This window comes from Limulus polyphemus, unplaced genomic scaffold (genome assembly GCF_000517525.1).
Source record: "Limulus polyphemus unplaced genomic scaffold, Limulus_polyphemus-2.1.2 Scaffold773, whole genome shotgun sequence".
NCBI lineage: Eukaryota > Metazoa > Arthropoda > Merostomata > Xiphosura > Limulidae > Limulus > Limulus polyphemus.
In genome coordinates this window covers 51,245-64,207 of record NW_013666383.1, presented here as the reverse complement: position 1 = coordinate 64,207, position 12,963 = coordinate 51,245, and the positions used below count along the sequence as shown (strand labels likewise).

The 12,963-nt window shown below is 34.1% G+C and overlaps 1 long non-coding RNA gene across 1 annotated transcript in view; it reads left to right on the top strand.

Annotated features, from left to right (window-relative positions):
- Nucleotides 1–202: 202 nt before the first annotated feature.
- LOC111086004 overlaps nucleotides 203–12,963 on the top strand; it is a 21,938-nt gene continuing 9,177 nt past the window's right edge. The window contains exons 1-2 of the long non-coding RNA XR_002610782.1: nucleotides 203–215; nucleotides 9,386–9,392. This is a non-coding gene — a long non-coding RNA (uncharacterized LOC111086004). The remainder of the gene's footprint in view (nucleotides 216–9,385; nucleotides 9,393–12,963) is intronic.

Genomic DNA, 12,963 nt, shown 5'->3' with positions numbered 1-12,963 from the left:
ACAGCTGCGAGTGTGGAGCACAGTTTCTCAAAATTGAAATCAATCAAAAATTATTTGCGGTCAAAAATGACGCAGGATCGACGAATGGACTGGTGAACATATCAACTAAACATGAACTTGCCCAAATCCTGGATCAGAAGAAAGCCCTGTATGCCTTTTCAGCAATAAGGAGCAGACGAGCCATATTTTCATAAACGGTAAGATAAATTATTTTAGTAGAAAAATATATTATCATCAATGGTTTGGGTACATTTATTATATTACTAACGCGTGGTTTTATGGTCAAACTAATTGTTTTAGAATTGTGTGTAAATAAATCATGGGGTGGGGGCGTAATACTTGTATTTTTCCAGTTCGGGGGGGGGCACATACTTTTCCTAGAGCGGTTGAAATTATGAAGATGACACTGCTTCTGCCTCTAATTTTCATGTCCTGAAGACTAAAGGCAGAAAGTTTCTGGAACGTTGCCCAGTCTACTTATACTGTTTTTGAGATATTTAGTTCTCCAAGGTTATCTCTACAACTGTCATCCAGAACCAGGTAATTATCCCCCATTTCATCTTTGTGCGATTCCTCATAAATACCATCTATAAACCATCTATAAAAGCACAGACATTTGTGTCGTCGTGAGTCACGATCAGTGCGTGACCTGATGTCTCGGACTTCTTCCGAAGTTTTAGAACAATTTGAGCACTATATAACGGTTTAAGTGATAAGTATTATTGGTTAGCCAGTTAGTCAGTAAATTATTGGACGAATGTTAGTTAGCTAGTAAATAAGCACGTGACTTCTAAAATTACAGAAGCAGATATTTACGTCACATTTTTTAATTTAGAACTGTGTTTGTGACACAGTAACAGAGATACTAAAACACCATACCTATGAGAAAATTACAACATAAGTGGAATTATTGAATTGAACCAATCTCTATGGGAACATTTATATTAGTTATGTAATACCATGGGCTAATGGATCTTTAAATTCAAGTCATACAATGCTTTCATTATTAAAAAGTGGACTTTACATTAGTTTCTTTTTCCAAATAAACCAAAACAGCCTGCCCAACAATGGAAGCCTTTAAAACATTATTATAGTGCTCATGTGACATGCAGATACATCTACGGTTTTTACCTGCTTTGGTGATATAGAAATTTGAAAATGTTCGTGTATTTAGTTTCTCTGCAGTTTTAATATAAACATTTGGCCCAGGCAATCGTTGAGATTGCCTTGTTATAATTTATTTGTTTCTTTGCCTGTTATAGTAGATAATATCCATTTTGCTCGAGAGGATATCGCAGCAACATGTAATGTCCGGGTTGAAAGGATTAGCTTTGTAATATTCTTTGCTGGCCAAGTTGATGTTTTCTAAATGTAACAGTTGACCAATGCTGTGAAAGAATAAAGGTGACAATGAAAGCGAGTTTACTTGTTGAATTCAGATGCACTTTCTTTAACAATCGTCTTTTAGTTCCACAGAGATTAATCCTGGGTGGAAATGAAAGCTGTTCAATTAAACACACTTCAGTAGAATTGACTGTGATTTTGTCTGCTCATGTACAAACACTGTGTTTTCCATTTGTTTGTCGTAATAAAGATTTTGTTCATTTATTCACATTTGTACAGTCTCATTTTATGTTTAAGAAGATAATAAGTTGTTTTCTAGTCGATAAAGAGAAACTGTCAGTGTGCTTACGTTTTTGGATTGTGTTAGTTATCGTACATATTGAGTTGCTTTTTGCAAATAAATTGATTTTTATGTTATCTGTGTGATCTATGTGCAGATAGTGTGGATATAAATGTTGGGCTACAAGAATTTACAAAACGTACAAGCCTCTAAAGAAACATTAAGGAGAAAATAAAACGATTTTTTTTATTGTTACTTGGATTGAAAATTGAATTCTTTTCACCAGATATTTAAAAGAACCCGCCAATGAAATAACAAAGTCACAAAGTAGTGTCAACAGCCAGGCTTATTTTGGTGAAAATAAAATACAGCTTTAACAGTTGAAGATGGCGAGCACGTAATCAAGTAGCGAGATTCAAGCGTTAATATAGATGGTGAAGATATGAAAACAATACCAAGAAAAAAGAGACAGGAAATTCAAAGATGAACAGAAAAAACAAGATAAAAAAAAGAAAAACAGAGAGGTTAAAAGAAAGACGTGCTGTTTAAAAAAAAAAGCACTAAAAATAAAACTAAATCTGTTTAGAGACTAGATCGATGAAACCATCAGAGATGTACAGAGAGATTACAGTAACAAGATTGAAGAAAATGGAGAGGTGTAATGACAAAATTGATGAAGTACATAAACACATAATCGAAGTGGAAAACGAATTATAAAATGCAAAAATCAAACCAGACATACCTCTTTCTGCATTAGTTTGGAAGTTCCATCCAGGAATACCATTTCATACAAAATATGTAATAGAAGAACTTACTTGGTTAACACCTGTCACCATGAATACTGTGTTACTTGCTATTAAACGACCTTCTTGGACTACTCCAACCATTGCAGTAAACTTGTGGACTGGTTTCTTTAAATAAAGAATCTTTAATTTCATTTGAAGCAGATGGTGATATTTCCAGCTGCATTTTGGTCTACGAGGCCATCTAATTCCCTTTTCTCAATGTCTAGTTAGCCCTTTGTTGTTCTTCTAATCTCTTGGGGCTTAAAGACTCATCCTTGGGGTATTATCTTCTTGGTTTCTTAGCAACCATTAATTCCATCCTCGTACCACCGTCCATGACTTGCACACCATTTTCTTCGACTAACATTCTTATAATACTTTTATATTTACACACCTCATTTGCATTAGATCTAAATAATAGTGGCACCTGGTGCTGTATATTACAACTAATGCAAACAAAACAAAAGAAAAATAATAATAATACAATGGTAACAACATCACTTATAGCTTCAACTACACACCTCATTTGCATTAGATCTGAATAATAGTTGCACCTAATGCTACATATTAAAACGAATGCAAACAAAACAAAAGGGTTTTTCTTTTGTTTTGTTTGCATTAGTTTGAATATATAGCACTAGGTGCAACTATTGTTCAGATCTAATGCAAGTGAGGTGAGTAGTTGAAGCTATAAGTGATGTTGTTACCATTGTATTATTATTTTCCTTTTGTTTTGTTTGCATTCGTTTTAATATGTAGCATTAGGTGCAACTATTATTCAGATCTAATGCAAATGAGGTGTGTAGTTGAAGCTATAAGTGATGTTGTTACCATTGTATTATTATTTTTAATAATACAATGGTAACGACATCACTTATAGCTTCATCAATCTTGTATTCAATCAAATTTATTTTTGATTTTAATTCTTCTTTAAACATTACACCTATTTCTTTTAACTCTTCCTTTAAATTCTTATCGTGTTCTTCTTGATCATCTTTCAGTTTTCTATAAATTCCTTCTTGATCATCTTTCACTTTTTTTATCTCTTTCTTCTAATTTTTTGTCCTGATCTTTTTTTAATTTTCTGTCTCGTTCCTCCTGATCTTGTATTGATAATATCATCATCTCAATTAACTTTGGAATCTCGCTACTTGACATTATGGTCATCATCTTCGACATTTTTTGTTTCAGATATGTTCAGAGGCCTATATAATTTCCACCAAAATACTCACTTCTGACATTAAATGTTGTAGCATAGATCTTTCATTAGTGTGTTTCGTTAAATTAGGCATTTCGTTAAATGTCCGGGTGGCTAAAGTGCTCTACTCGCAATCTGAGGGTCGCGTGTTCGAATTCCCGTGCCACTAAACATTCTCGTCCTTTCAGCCATGGGGGGCGTTATAATGTGATGGAAGGGGCACCACAGAGTTTTTTCCAGAGCCGGATTTACCATGGTGCAGCTAAACTAGTGCCCCACAAAAAGGGGGCCCCCACAATAAATGAAAAATATATATATATATACATATACAACAATAATATTAATAATAATAATGAAATAATACTATTAACATTATTATAGTATTGAAGAGGTTAATGATATATTTTAAACTTGGGAATACAACAAAATTGGAATCTGGCAACTGCCAAACGGAGCAACCTCAATGGCTCGCTCTGCCGTAAGTTAGTGACAGTTGTGCGGTCTGTGATGGTCTGTGTCTTGATATAGCTATTGAGTGTTGTAAACTATTGAGTGCTGTAATCTGCAGTTTACATTGCTTAGGCAAAACAGTCATGATGTAACACTGATCGTCATAAACACCTCAAAAATTCGAAATATATATGCATTATTACCATTCTTATATGTATGTCATTTTGTTCGTTTACAGTGTTTTGGTTAGCATTGAGCCAAGAGATTGGTCTATTTTAACGTGTGGTATGACCTGAAGTAACAAGTAAGTTCCTGAATTTCTTATTAAATGAATTACTTTATATTAACAAAATGAAGGGGTAGATATTTTAACTGTATAAACATACTAAATAAAAGGGCTGTGAAAACTAGTTAAATAGAACGTGGTACAAATGTGAGTCAGCCTAGGCCTAGCTGTTTCAATAAATTAGATTAAACCAAAATGGTCTAATTTAAGTTATTTTATAAATTATCAGGTGTTGTAATACATGTTATTAAATGAAAATATAGGTACCTTAGCCTATGCTATATTGTTCTTAAAACAGGTACAGGTGGCTAAGATTTAGTGAATTTCCAAAGTTAATTCATTGAGTTCCAAATTATCCATATACCTAGAGTTCAAACTTCAGTATGTTTGACGGTCTTACTGACGTTTTTTTTTTTTGCATGAATCTCAGTGTTTTTCTAATCATTATAAACATATATGATCCCTATTCTTTTGTGTGTTTTTTATTTTTACATCTGTCTTTTTTAGACCCCAAAATGAAACGTGTTCAATTAAATGGTGCACAAAAGAGAAAACTGGCCAAAAAGAACCAACAAAAGGCTTTGGATTTAATGGCCAAGACTGGAAAGCTGACTAAATTTTTCACACAAGTTACACAACATGATCTTCCGGATCAAATCCAATCTTCGTTATCAGAAGTGGACAATACTACGGTTAGTACTATCACTTTGTTTACTTCAAGGTCAGAATATCATGATGTCGTTGAGGTCAATGAAGTATCACAGGCTGGTTCATCTAGCACATGTCTCACTACTGATCTCACTTTGTCTGTGAATTCTCTTGATATCTGTACTGCAAATGTGGATGAAAGTTGCTTATCAAGACAGTCTGAAGTTGAAATAATTGCTGAAAATGAAAGTCTACTGGATCATGGTGAAATTATTCAGTCTACAAAGGATGAAGTAAATAAAGCAAAAGAACCAGGGCTGTGGCTCGATTTCTATGTTGATGATGTGGCTTATTGGATTGCTTGTGGACCCAGTGACTGTCAACACCACAATGGGCCATTTGACAAATCTTAACAGATTTTCAGTAGTGGCAAACCAGCAAGATACTGTTCAAAAAACTTTTCATTGGGGTAAAAACCAGTGGTGAGCAATACAAGAGAGAGTGGTTATTGTATTCACCATCAACAGGGTCAGTTTACTGTTTTGTTTGTTAACGTTTTGCTCCTAAATGTTCCTCGCATTTTGTTAAAAGAGAAAGGTTCAGTGACTGGCGAAATACTATTGTAATTGATCATCATGAAAGAAGTACTACTCAGCGAGACTCTATGGTAACATACTTAACTCGAAGACAAGGTTTGGGCTTGGAACAATAGTTGGAAAAAGAACAGATGAAAGATTTGGGTCATTACAGAATGAGAATTTTTTTAGGGCTGCTTGAGCTCATAAGTCAGTTTGATCCATTTTTAACAGGGCACATTTCAAAATATGGGATTTCTGGAAAAGGAAATTCTTCTTACATGTCCAAAATCGCCTGTGAGGAACTCATTGAACTAATGGCTCAAAAGGTCCAGGCGCTCATTGTTGACGAAGTAAATTCTTCTGGTTATTTTAGCTTGTCAGTTGACTCGACACCAGATCTATCACATATAGATCAGTTAAGTGTTTTACTTCGACACTTAAAAGAAGGGCAGCCTATTGAACGCTTTTTAACCTTTCTGGAATTTTAACCTTTCTCTGCTGAGCTTCAGCAATTTTACTCATACGTGTGTCACAAGTTCAGTGCAAGAAAAATAGTAAAAACCAGATTCATTCATGCTGAACTTTAAAAAATTATTGTAGAAGACCATATTGAGTGTGCGTTTCCAAATGTAGAGATTGGTTTGCGTATATTTTTAACATTAATGGTCACAAATAGCACAGCTGAGCGTTCATTTTCTCAGTTGAAGCATATTAAAAATCCCAACAGAACAACTATGCGACAAGACAGATTGGATGCCTCGTCTCTGCTGAGTATAGAAGTAGATTTGTTACGCCAGATTAGTTTGAGGACTTGATCAAAGACTTTGCAATTAAAAAAAGTTGGAGAAAACTTTTAAAGTATAAATAAAGTTATAAGTAGGCAACAATCAGCATTATTTTGCATCTTTTGATCCATGTATGTTGAAATACTGTGTATCTTCAAGGTTAAAAGGCAATGGAATAAAAGATGTTTTGTTCGTACAAATAATGATATTTCTTCATTAGAATTTCTTTTTTCAAAAGTTGATCACCAACATCGATTTATGTAGAAAGAATCGTTTTCAATAATTTTTTGTATTTTTCCCTTATAACAGTTGTTTCTTTTTAATGACGATAATACATAGTTCTGACGATTAACGAGATGTTAGAATGAAAGAGAATCCGACGATCGATAATCTAAAAAAATTACATACTGTTTTTACACATGGTGGTTTTTACTTAGTGTCCAATTATGACCCAACATCAGGTTACTAGTACGGTGTTCACTAACTACACATTTCATGTTATTGTTGCTACATTCACTGATGATACATTTCATGTTATTGGTGTGATGCTTACTAACTAGACATTTGATATTATTATTGCTATTTTCATTGACTACATATTTCATGTTATTGTTGCTATGCTCACTGACTACATATTTCATGTTAATCGTGCTAGGTTCACTGACTACACATTTCATGTTATTGGTGTGATGCTTACTGACAAGACATTTGATATTATTATTGCTACTTCCATTGACTACACATTTCATGTTATTGTTTCTATGCTCATTGACTAGATATTTCATGTTAATCGTGCTATATTCATTGAATACACATTTCATATTATTCATGCTAAGTTCATTGATTAGACATTTCATGTTATTGTTGCTACGCTCACTGACTACACAATTCATGTTATTTTTGCTATGCTCACTGACTACACAATTCATGTTATTGTTGCTATGCTCACTGACTACACATTTCATGTTGTTTTTGTTAAGTTCATTGACTACACATTTCATGTTGTTGTTGCTATGTTCACTGACTACACATTTCATGTTATTCATGCTATCTCCACTGACTACACATTTCATGTTATTCGTGCTATGTTCACTGACTACACATTTCATGTTGTTTTTCCTATGTTCACTAACTACACATTTCATATTGTTGTTGCTATGTTCACTGACTACACATTTCATGTTATTGTTCCTATGTTCACTGACTACACATTTCATGTTATTGTTCCTATGTTCACTGAATACATATTTCATGTTATTGTTGCTTTGTTTACGGACTACACATTTCATGTTGTTTTTGCTATGTTCACTAACTACACAGTTCATGTTGTTGTTATGTTCATTGACTACACATTTCATGTTATTGTTCCTATGTTCACTGACTACATATTTCATGTTATTGTTGCTTTGTTTACGGACTACACATTTCATGTTGTTGTTGTTATATTCATTGACTACACATTTCATGTTACTGTTGCTATTTTCACTGACTAAACAGTCAAAGTTATTGGTGTTATGTCCGCTGACGACTCAGTACATGTTACAAGTGGTTTGTACGCTGAAAACATATTTGAAGTCATTGGTGTTGTGTGATTAAACAGTTCAAGCTGTTATGTTTGTGTTAATTTCTTATTCTTTGTGTTTGAAAACTGAATATGTTGCAGAATTTAATAATCACACGTCACATTTTACATGAATTTTACTTGTATGGTGAAATATCAGCCAACAAGATACTAGCCAGATTACTTGTATGGTGAAATAATAGCCAACAAGGTACTAACCAAATTACTTGTATGGTGAAATATCACCCAACAAGATACTAACCAGATTACTTGTATGGTGAAATGTCAGCCAACAAGGAACTAACCAGATTACTTGTATGGTGAAATGTCAGCCAACAAGGAACTAACCAGATTACTTGTGTGGTGAAATATTAGCCAACAAGGTACTAACCAGATTACTTGTATAGTGAAATGTTAGCCAACAAGATACTAACCAGGTTACTTGTATGGTGAAATATCATCCGACAAGATACTAACCAGATTACTTATATGGTGAAATATCACCCAACAAGATACTAACCAGATTACTTGTATGGTGAAATTTCAGCCAACAAGATACCAACCAGATTACTTGTATGGTAAAATGTCAGCCAACAAGGTACTAACCAGATTACTTGTATGGTGAAATATCAGCCAACAAAGTACTAACCAGATTACTTGTATGGTAAAATATCAGCCAACGAGATACTAACCAGATTTCTTGTATGGTGAAATATCATCCAACAAGATACTAACCAGATTACTTGTAGGGTGAAATATCAGCCAACAAGATACTGACCAGATTACTTGTATGGTGAAATGTCAGCCAACAAGATACTAACCAGATTACTTGTATGGTGAAATATCAGCCAACAAGGTACTAACCAGATTACTTATATGGTGAAATATCAGCCAACAAGGTACAACCAGATCATTTTCAAAACTCATTTAAAATGTTTTATTTTTTTAAAACATTAACAGCTACTATTTTAAACCTTTTCATGCCTGTTTGGAATTCCTACTAAACAACGAAACTGAATCATCAGTACAAAACTACATTTTCTAAAATGTATACAAATCATCAATTATTATCAGGCGAAGATATTGGTTTTATTTATATCACAGCTATTCAGGAGCTCTGACGATTCAGGAAATACTGAAAGTTTTCTTTTGTTTTGTTTTGTTAATTATAAATGTATATTTGTATGTGTCTATTGGCTTTAAAAAAACATGATTTTTATTTTTCAACAAACATTCAGTAAGATATTAGGCATCATACACGATTATTTTTATCATCGCATATTCAATACAAAATCCATCATACACTATTGTAAGATGCCATGGATCAGACCATACGTCTACTTCTTTGAAACATAGAGAATTATAGTTTGTTTAGTTATTGTGGTACACTATGAACTGTCATTTTTAGTGTTATAAGCCCTCAGACTTACCGCTGAGTCATTGGTGGGGGTTGGGGGGGTGGGAAGCAAGAAAGTTTGTTTCAACACAGCTTAATTTATCCGATATGCTCACGTTGTAACGCCCAATATCTATCCAAATATTTTTATAGAACCTGTGTAACAAAGAGAGTTGATTACATGCGGGTTAAATAGTATGTCTAAATTATGGTTCCGAGAAAAGTAAACAGACTCTGATACGAATGGAAAAGCTTTAGATAGATTTTTTTCTAAAGGGGATAAGATCATACAGATCGATACAAAAGTCTTTTTTAAGACACATATAAGGAGCCAATGATAATATGTGCTTTTTGGTGCAGTTTTGTGTCTACGTAAGCATGGTTTTACGGATTTTCAACACTAAAACCGGAAGTTCGATTTCTCTTGATGGACTTAGTGATAGCCTATTCTATAGCTTTGAGCTAGAACAAACAAACATTCGCCATGTGACGAGCGCTTACTAATATCCATAACTTCATTTATATAAATATCGAATCTTAAGTAATTGGAATATCTTTTAGCAGTTTTTTTTTATTATAAAAAAAGTAAACAGACTCATCATATTTCTTAAGTCGTTTGTGATAAATTTACACAATAAATATTCCATTGAGTGTAGACATACATTCATCTTTTGAAGCCACCACAAGACCAAGAAATTAAAGCCCTTGAAAATAGAAGTGCTATACACACTTCACATCAAATGATAATAATATATGAAATAGGTATTTCTATGTGTTTCTAATCCTAAATGGAGTTAAAGTGTCTGCTGGTCCGTTGCCTCACACTAAGCTTTTCTCTACTATCTCCACTTTATAACCGTGTGTTTTAGGCTTTTTAAAATACTAAGAGGTGGATTATATTTGTTTCGTAAATTGATTTAGTAAACAAATTACGACTTTTGAATTTAATTAAGTATTAAATTTAAACCTATAGGAATTTGTTTGAAAATTTTATGGCACTGGATACTATAATAAATATAATTAATAATTGTTTTTATTCGAATTAATTTCTTTTCGAGTTTATACGTTGTTAAATTATCATTGCAATACTCATAACCTCACATATACAGCCACTTCGTATCTTAATGTAATCTAATCGCCAAGAAACATCCGTGCCATATTCTCTAACCAGAGCATATGTATAGCTATACTTTTGAACACAATGGGAATGGTGTATCAAATGAGGTGAGAGGAAACGACATGGGCGCCCTCTCACTTCTTCCAAACACGAAGTTTGAAAAAATTTTTGCGTGGCGTTTTTGGTTTGGTAAAGCTGGAGAATTCGTCCAGACCTCGAGACTCCTCCCACTGGCTGGATGGTCTCTGTCAGCGATGGACAACATTCAGAAGATTCAGCAATGCTGACAGGTAATTGAACAAGTTTTTCAAAGTTGAAAGGATCCCATGCCCTGAGTTAAATAGAAAACAGAAAGTCCTATTAAAAACTATGTACATTAAACTCGGAAATAAACATCATATTACAAAATTATTTAGATAACGATTTGTAATACAAGAGGATTCATTCAGTGTGATCTCTCAGCTAAGCATATATGTAAATACATATGCTTCTCCGTGCTCAAATCTATCAAACAAATCACCTTTATAAAGCACAAGTTATGATCCTATCTGTAATACAAGTACCTCTGAAGAATACAAACAGGGGCTGCCGAAACGTTCAAGGTCCTTTATGTTGAAAAAGCTGTTTTAATACATGCTTTATACCCTTGTTTTTGTGCCTTAAGGCCCGGCATGGCCATGTGGTTAGAGTGCTCGACTCGCAATCTGTGGGTCGCGGGTTCAAATCCCCGTCACACCAAACATGCTCGCCCTTTCAGCTGTGGGGGCGTTATAATGTGACGGTCAATCACACTATTCGTTGGTAAAAGAGTAGCCCTAGGGTTGGTGGTGGGTGTTGATGACTAGCTGCCTTCCCTCTAGTCTTACACTGCTAAATTAGGGACGGCTAGCGCAGATAGCCCTCGTGTAGCTTCTCGCAAAATCCATAACAAACAAACAAACAAACAATTGTGCCATAGTTTTAGTTGAATATCTTGTTTTGTTTTCACCTATCACACAACTTGGGAAGATAATAATTACATCCTTAATAAGCTTTTAGAGTCGTCATAAACACAAGTTTATGGATAATACAAAATACTACCCAATATTTTCCTCGTTTTGTTTGTTCTCCAGGAGAGTGAAACGGACTTGACTATCGCGCATTTAAGAAATTTTCACTGTTCTGTAAGTGCATAAAACCCTTAAAAGTAAATCATTTCAAAATATGACACCAAAACAAATATATGCTGATTGCAAATCTTTTAACAACAACAAAAAAAAGTACATTCGGCAAATGTTTCCATTGGGATAAAAGGATGTGAATGAAGACACTTTTTTCAGTTAATGAAATATGTCTCTTTTAGCTTTCCCTTATCAACAAAAAGCAGATACATGATTTTTGTGTGAATAATAAAAACTAAGGTGTTTAACAGAAGTAAAACAGGTTTGATATGTGTGATACACTTATAAATAACTATAGTGTTTACATCATAAATAACTATAGTGTTTGTCAATGGGAGCATTTTCCATTGTTTCTCTTGCATTGGAAAGTCAATAATACTTTGAGAAAACATCTATTTGACCTTGGTGTCAAATAACGAAGTGTATACTAACCTTATATACTTGTGCTGAAATTCAACAGGCCTAACATGGCTGTGATTGGTGGATCTCCCACGGCTACAAGCAATCAGAAGGAAACACTGTATAAAAGAAAAACAAAGTTAAAAAGTTGTTAAACAAACTCTCTGGGTGCCCTAGGAAAGTACACGTGCCATGCAATGCAATCTAATATAAGTTTTCGTGGTAAATTTTCATTCAACTAGACCATGTAGTCCAGCTCAGATTAAGACCTGTCAGTAGGTACGTGGGTGTAAGGTACGAGGGAATGAAGTTTGACAGTAATATGATCTTGTCGTCAACCTCGTGCACTAATCTCATCCCTGTAATTTACACCTTCCCACATCGTGTTTGTCCTGTCTGCACAAATGAAAGCTAGTGAATTAAAAGCTATCACTCTAAAAATCAAAACCACTGTGACCTCCATTTATTCTTATCGCCAATATGCTTCTGTTTTACTAATGTTTATTTATTAACACGACACGCACGTGGTCATTTCTACTGTGAATTTTATTTAAAGACGCGTTTTAGATGAGAGAGTCGTGCGTTGCATACTAAAATACTTATTTCAGTCCTATAGAACTTGTTACATATTTTGTTCGTTTATGTAATAAACATTAAAAACTAGATGTATTTCCTCAAGGTCTCTGAAAGTGTTCTGTTTCAAGAGTAAATAAAACCAAAATTAAGAGTAGCAAATATTCTTATTTCTTGCTTTTCAAGTTCATATGTCACGTTCTGTTGTATGTAGCCTACAGAGTGAATAATTCTTCTCGTGATTCATGGCATGTGCACGTGTTATTGACGTCACAACAGTACATATTGCAACGTTAAGCGTCCCTTATGTGACGTCATTTTTAATATCTGACTGACTGACAGACAATGCACCAGTGTAATGTGGTGTGAGTGGTTAAACAGGTAACCCCTCCATGCGGCCTTC